The following is an 8,619-nucleotide window of genomic DNA, read 5'->3' as shown; positions in this document are numbered from 1 at the left end:
TTCTCGGTAAGTCTGTTTCCGAGATTTGCGCGCACAGATACAAGCCGGAAAGGCATGCGACTCGTTTAGTTTACTACTTGAGGATGGTGAGCAGAAAAAGTTAAGAAAATATTGTTTTTTATTTGAAAGTTTAAAGTCTCATTACTTCTGTTATACTAGAGATGGGTACGGATATTTGCAACTTACTACAAGGTCCCTAATGCAAATGTGTAGGTTATATTGAAGTGAGCTAACTTTGGTATTAGATATTTATTGATATAAATCTCATCTCATCACGTGCCAGAAAAGGCTACAATGCTTTTTTCTAAACAATTTTCTGATTCTTCTGTATTTCAATAATCAAAATGGCAGTCAATATTTTATTGTTTAGCTTCAGTTTAATTTCAGTAAACTTAACACTTCGGTGTGCACCAATCAACTGGGCCTTAGGCAATGCAATCCAAAATATTAATACGATTTTTTTTGTACATCGATTGAAGATTTGATAATCTTTTCCTACACCTACACTTCTTTTTACAGTCACTTCTAAAACCTATTTTGCGAACGCTACCGCCTCCACGGATAGCAGCGCAATCAAGATCCCTATTCGATTGAGTTATGATGACTCGTGCGCAGCGACGGAATGTTTTGCTGACGCTACGCTTGTGATTTTATCGACCGACTTAATAGATTGTGGTGGCCGTTCTTTGATTAGGTAAAGGTTGAAACTAGATGGTTGTTTTATTGGTTATTATATTTTTTTATTAGGTTTTAGCTGTTGATAGGTACTTCTTTATTAAAAAGGTTTTTTCCTCGTCCCGTGGATGTTCTTACTGTACCTGGATAAAATATAACCTACGTCTCGGTGGTAGTGTTGCTTCCCAAAAGTTATAGTCTCCGACACGTAACTTGGTAAGAATCGTTGGATGAAAGTAGGTTGTATTTCTTCCAAACAGGTACGATTGCAAATCAATGATGGCAAAAGCCATGGAATACTACACATGCAATAAAAGGCATCACTAAGTGCCCGATGCTCAAACTTACATTCATTTAAAAATCTAAAATCTTGCCAAGTTACGTGCCGGTTACTGTAAAGAGTTTGAATTCTGCAATTGTAATAACCTTTTCAAAATAAATACTACTGAGTTTGTGTACGAGATTATTGTGATTACCTAACAACAGTTGTACCAACCTCGGTGCAAGAATAGAAATCATCATCTACCTATTCTGCATCATAATGTCACATAGAGCACTTCTAATCCTGACCTCATCAGATACTGACTAATCCCAGTTTATTTTATCATGGCATCAACACTGCAGTTTACTTATTAATACTAATAATCAGTTAAATACCCGCGTTCATATCAATTATGATGCACATGCATTTTTATCTCTATTTATATTTTTATCACTATCATGTTTATTACATAAAGGTTGTTTCAAAGTGTCCTTTCTACTATCAACGATCAACATTATCAAGGAATTTTGGTCTGATAATGTCTTTACGATAATATTGACTCACAATGCTTGATTGTAGACACACTAGTTTAGATTGTAACTAGTTTAGGGTTATTTAAGGTAAAATATAGTAGTGAAGGAAATAGGAATGATAATAAAGGTCGTTTGGTATATAATAAAGTAAGAATTGAGGAAAGACAAAAATTAGATGAGTTAAACAATTTGCTATTGATGGTACTTATAAGGGAACTTATTTGTTTACCCTAATAGAAACTAACAAATGTCCTTTCTCAGGCTCTCGACTATTCTGCGTACCAAATTTCATTTGAATCGCTATAGTAGCTTTGGAGTGAAAGCCGGAGAGACAGACATTCAGATTTGCTTCTGGATAAACTATCATAAGTAGAGACTGTAAAGAATTAAATCTATTCAAATACTTTCGACATTGGTATTTTGTATTACAGACTTCAAATAAGTGGTTCAAGCATAAATACTGTCATAAAACAAACAACAGCTATGCATATAATCCTTAATTAAAATTTACAACAACCACTAGACATAGTCCATAAGAATTATCGAAACATTTACATAACTCCGGTATGCCAATCAATTAACAGAATTAATTACTGAAGTCTAAGCTTTAACAAAACGTAATTAAGTTCATAAAGTTAGTACAGATTTAACTATTTGACTTGACTTTCATTCAGCCTTGCTAAGTTAATGGCATCAAGTTTTGCCGCTGTAACTTATGTTAGCTTGGTATAACTTACCGGTAATGTTACAAGTACAAATCGTGCATTTGTATTGTTTAACGAGGCTCGGTCTAAATTTCAATGTTTGGCTGCTACTTTTAAATCTGTAGCTATTTCTTTTAAATCTTTTACTTCTATTTCTAAAACATCTTCTTTCTCTTCATCTTCAGTATAAAATCCATCTTCAAATTCTCTCAAATATTGTCAAAAATAAGTATGATGCCGTCGATCTTCCTACCTGTCTCACTTCTACAGCAAAACTCCTGAACCAATTTACCCTTATAATTCTTAGTCTGAGAAAGGACATGCCGTCAGTTGCAGAAAGATCCATTATAGTTAAACCTTCTTTAAATCGATTGCTAACTCTTTCTTTGTCAACAAGATGGAAAGTGTTAGCTACAGATGTAATGATGCTCTAATTTTAATGGACCTTTCTGCAACTGACGGTAAGTCTTCTTTTTTACTTGATTACGGTGTTTCTCCTTGGACATAGTTGGAACAGCTGCTTATATTTAGTTTCCAATATCAAGATCCAAGATCATTACTTCTTTAAATGCATCATCATCATCTACGTCATCTAGACAATCAGTACCTACAAACTTTATTACTGTATCAAATTGGTAATTAATAGTGAGTCACAGTGCATGTGCAATATTAAGGACGTTGCATCAGTTGTGTGTAGTGGGCGTCAAAAGGATGATTGAAGGTGCCAATGCATCATACTGATCAAGGTTATTTAGGTACTAAAGTTTTATTAGTAAATTGTTTTAATTGGTGACAGGCACTAGTTTATCATAACGTTCTTTCTTATTGGAATCTTGAAATTTTGGCAACGTTTGTTATGTACGTAAAAAATTGACTGTCTTACCTTTGCATATGTTTGTCACGTGTAAAGATTCACAGTATTAGTTTTATCTTAGCATCAATTTTTTTCTGATAGTTATAATAAAATAAATACAGCCTAAAGAATTCCAATTAGATTTCTTTAGTGACAATAATGTAATTTCTCTGCCATTATTTTGAAGCAATCTGCATTCAAATTTTGAAAATAAATTTATTAGTACCTCTCTTTGTACCATAGAGCTAATGCTCTGTATATCCTTCCCAGGTCGTTCTAATTTGAGTACCAAAGTAATTTGTGTAACAATTTGTTCATTTTATCTATCAACAGTACGTAACATTTAATATTTATCAGTCTCTGGCGCCTAAGACTTGGTGCAAACTTCAAACTTTTAGTCGTCCGATAGTTTGTTCGGGCTCATAAACCAGTATTGAAATGAATATCGTCATCTCCCCAGCCTTTTTCCCAACTAATGCTGAAGGAGTATTAGGATGCCGCTGAGTACTAGTTTTTAGGGTTCCGTACCCAAAGGGTAAAACGGGACCCTATTGTTTTCGCTCCTCTGTCCGTCCGTCCGTCCGTCCGTCTGTCCGTCCGTCTGTCACCAGGCTGTATCTCATGAACCGTGATAGTTAGAGAGTTGAAATTTTCACAGATGATGTATTTCTGTTGCCGCTATAACAACAAATACTGAAAACTAGAATAAAATAAATATTTTGGGGGGCTCCCAGCTCCCATACAACAAACGTGATTTTTTCGCTCGATTTCGATAAATATATATATGTATATAGAATATAAGTTTGGATGGTACGGGTGGTGCGAGTCCGACTCGCACTTGGCCGGTTTTTTACAAGAAACGACTGCCTATCTGACCTCCTTAAGCCGGCAACCTAATACTTCTTAGTAGGTAAGACTGGTGTCAAACTTAATGGCTTCTGACTACCCGTAATGACTGCCAAGGATGTTAAATGACAGCCATAGAATATATGAATAGTACCTGCATAACAACGATCAGATATTTGGCCGGTATGAGACCAACTGAAAACTTTGATTGGAGTCAAGATGTTCTTTTAAAATATTTTTTCCTACCATTGGGTCAACTATCGGCCGACTTTTTAGTCTGCAGTGAGTGGATATTCTAGGCTAGTTCCCGTTGATCGCTATTCTATTATTCCGTGTACGATTAACTATTTGATTTCAGTGCTATGAATATTTTAATGGTTTCGAGTCTCTTGTTTGGTTCTAACTTGTTTCTAGTTAAGGCTCGTTGTGTTTAGGAAATGTTAAGGTAAATAATAAATTAATTGTAGAGTATTTTTGGTCTTACCTTCATGGTAAAAGTACCTTAGTTTTTTTTGCCACAATAATACCTAAACAATTATAAACTAATGGCATGTCTAATTAAATGTGTCCCTTTGAAAAAAATATATTAAATGGAAAAAAAAAATTATATGTTTCTTCGAAAAATTATATTTTTTTCCTGGAAATTAGGAAAAGTCGTAAACAAATAAAAAACGAGCCGAGCCCATTTTCATGAAGGGTGCGGAATCTAATCAACTTGATCATGACTTAAACGACAATTTTCAATAAAACAGTTTATCATATCGACCATTACAAAAATCGTAAATTGAACCCCAAATTACTTGCCTACCGAACCCAATAAAATCATATTGGACACCAATCTAATGGCAATGGAACACGAAAAATTAACAAGCTAGTCCATGAAAACAAAATGACATTATTGACTTGAATCATTAAACCAACTTGGAGCAATTTTTCTTTCTACGGCTCTAGTTAATCCAGTTGTTGGACCGGCTCCTAGCGCCCCCTGCCGGGAATCGCGGCTAAATGCGCAAATAAAATGCTAATTCGCCAAGTTAAATCTGTTTTGATTAAATTTAAAGTAGGCAAGACAGATTTTTTCCTTAACGGCTTACGGCCGGTTCTATAATTGATTCTTGGTCGCATTAATAAACGATTTAATTAGCAAAACAGCACGCAACTTATTAATGAAAATGGAAAACCCGAGTCGTATTTTATGTCGACACACAGCGCTGCACTGCGGCGAGTGGAGGAACTAAACTGGGATAGCTACCCCTTTCTCTCAGTGCTGCCACCCTTACGGTGAAAGCTTACAAACTCTTTTCCATCATAAAAGTTCCGCTATTGCCCGCTAGGTGGCGGCGACACGACACGTCCCGAAGCATTTGCCACACATTGTATGCATGTGTGCGTGACAGAGCGAGACCGCGAGTTAAAAATAAAAAAGGAGTAAAATAGACAGCAATATGTGTGTATACAAAGGCGTGGTTACGTGCATGCAAGCATTTTTTTTATCGCAAAAATGGCCGGAACTTTACACTTTTCGCATTAGACCATAAAGTCGCAACTGCATTAGAGGCGGTAGAGCTTGAACTTTATAGTAAATAGATAAGGTCGAAAATCCAAATTGATGTTTGTTCGGATTGCGTTTGGACTCTAGTGTGGCAAAATAATTGGCGTCTCCGACGCGTCGCGGCGTCACTAGAAAGAGAGGATATAACGTAGCTAGCGTCGCGTCGGAGCAGTGCCTACCGACGACCGTTAGAAGGAGGGGGATGGCTTGTTGGCGAACGAGCCCGTTAGACAGAGACGTCGCGAAAAAAATACCCGAAAAAAACTGTTTTCATTAAAGGTGCGCGCCGCGATAGAAATTACAGAAACATGGGCGCGGTTTAAAAAATGTCAGGGGCGCCTGCGCCCTCGGTAAAAAGCCGGCACGGAAGTAAAGGGGGAAAGAGACGTTGTTAGTGGGCATTATGTGACGAGTTGCAGTGGCGAAGCGCGCCGCGAGCGGTCGCCACTGGCGCGCACCAACAAAAACAACAACCGCTAATTATTGCGATTAATAAGCGAATACGGCTCGCGTGCACGCCGACCGCTAGTGACGGCCCATCAAAACCAAATGAATTTCAAACGTGTGCTGTTGTGTTCGTTCTAAGTTTAAAATGTTCCAAAAGTTAAATACCTATTCGGACTTCGAAAATAACCTCGAATTTCGAGTGAGGGCGATGTGTGGCGAAGTCGTGTTGTTTGTTCGATATCGACTGCAGCGCGATGACTGTGCCGTTTTCCCGCTAAAACTGGTAATGATCGAATTCGAAGCGCGCTTTTTCGTGTGGCCCACGTTCAACAGTGAAAATTACTGAGAGTTCGAGAAACTGTGAGAACTGTTAAATTGTAAAATAAAAACGCCAATGGTGACTCAAGAAGGAAAACTCTTCTTAAAAAATAAACAGGCAAAACATTAAATAACACACGGGGCGAGCTACGGTTATTTAAGTAAATATTGTAGATATAATAAATACAAATTATCACATAACAAGAATATTTGTCGACGCTACATTTTAACACGACGTGCTAAATGCCAAAATAGATTCTTGCAAATATGAGAATGTCGTCTAGATAAAATAGATGTTTTGCTGAACTTTAGTACATATGGCAGCTATTTGCACGCACCTAAATTAGTAAAACACTAAAGTAAACATAAGTTTGATAGCGAAGCTCGTTATCTCTTGAGTGCTGTGTTTTCTTGCGGCAAACCTGAAATAAATGTCATTGTCTGTGAGTACGCGCTCAGTGACTCATATCTATCTAGTTGGAACAGATATTTTTTACTCGTAACATTTCTTAACAACATATACACGATATCAGGTATAGCTGGTACTAACGAATCCTAAGAACTGTTCCAAAGAACAGGTTTTTCTGATCGCAATACAAAGCCAACTCTCGATGACAATGAAAAGTTACATTGTAAGAAAAAATGGGAAAACAAAATAATATTTATCTCGAATGCCAGTGTCGTAACATTGTGATACTGATACGGTGTCAGGTGAGAAGTGATAAAATCGTGTTTTTATATTGTTCTAAGGAGAGACTTCTCATGTAGGTAATGTTTCAAACTGTATTCTCATAAATCTAATTTTGCCGTCAGGGAAATTTTTCTTTGGGTACCTAAGTTTCCAAAATATTATGGAATATACACAGTAGAGTTAAAACTTCTGAAAAATGGTAAGCCTGGGAAGCTCTCAATTAACTTTCATCTAAGTCCCGAATTTCGATAAGACTATCTGCTCGATTTGCCAAATGTATTGATATAAAAAATGTGCCAGACAAAAGGACCATGGTAGAATAGAAATTGATGGTTACTACATTACTTAACACATATTCTATTTAAAACATCATTTTTTTCATCTCATAAAAAGTACAGAAAATAGCATGATTAAAACTGTATCTTATGATAATACGCTCAACGAAAGTCATTTAGTAGTTGAGAAGAGAAATTTGGAAAACTCCAGAAATTTGGACCTAAAAGTACAACTAATGCAATTTCGAGATGTAATGTCAAAATTGAACAAAATTACAATATTTCCTTCACGTGTCTCTCTGTCGTAAAATTTTATTTAAAACATGAGATTAGACATATTTTTTACTAAACCTTTCCTGCTGTTTCCTTTAAGGGATATCGAACTGCAAAGGTTACAAAAATAGATGAACATACAATTTCCTTAAACAAAGGTCGTTAAGGACAATTTAAGTAGGTATCTCATTTTCATTTGGAACAGGTAAAAAAGGCCAAAAATATGAATGGGTTTGCTCAGAACACTCTGTCAAAAAACTCTTTTCCTTGTGGTAAGCACAAACTAATAAGCTTGAGAGAAATTTGTCTTTTTTCCTTTAAAAAATCAACTAGGCCAAACAATTAAATAAAAATGTCATAAAACCAGTTGTATAAAATCAAACGAAAAAATGGCTCAATGGGCTGGCAAGTCAACTTTCAAAAGATTCTCATCAAAATGTCTTTAACCGTACTAATTAAGTTTATTACTTTTATACCGTAAGAGGCTCGACACGAGTAACACCAAAAACGGTATAATGAATTAGCGATAGCACCTGTGCCAACAGAAAATATATGCATAAATCATACTAAAACTCCTATAGATAAAAAATCAGGTTTATTAAATCGCCAAGATGAAACCAGTCGAATAAATATTAACGATGAAGCTGGCTGGTGGAACGAAGCTACATGTCGAATGCCCTCTAACCAATAGAAATTCGTAAATTTTAATTTTGAATTGCAAACGTGGGATCGCGTGTGAGTGGGTGTTCGTACACCTTACCAACTGTGTAAACGATTTTCTCTCACGATTTGATAATCGAATTTTATTCGTCATATCGCCATCGAGGTATGCCTACACGAATGAGGTCTTTAAACTCGACATTTTTTATGAATACCCTTGGATCTTGATTCTTGACAAAATGTTTTTGGACTGTCGCATTGGGAGAAACACTTTTACATGTTTTTACATTTTGATTAGGATAGATTTCGTTTCAAAAGATGTTTTCGATCTTATGCTTGACAAAATTGACCAAGGTGTCTAAAATTATCTATTCATTGACGAATAACTGTTCAATTGATTAAATATGAATTATAACCAACCTCAAAACATAAGAAAACTCTTATGCTTTTGGGAAATCAACTCGTAGAGTCATAATTAAAACTGTCACATTAACATTTCTAAAACCTGTTCCTCAATTGCATGTCTTGCT

Source organism: Helicoverpa zea, chromosome 12 (assembly GCF_022581195.2).
Source record: "Helicoverpa zea isolate HzStark_Cry1AcR chromosome 12, ilHelZeax1.1, whole genome shotgun sequence".
NCBI lineage: Eukaryota > Metazoa > Arthropoda > Insecta > Lepidoptera > Noctuidae > Helicoverpa > Helicoverpa zea.
The sequence above is the reverse complement of the archived record's forward strand: the minus strand, read 5'-3'. Positions refer to the sequence as shown.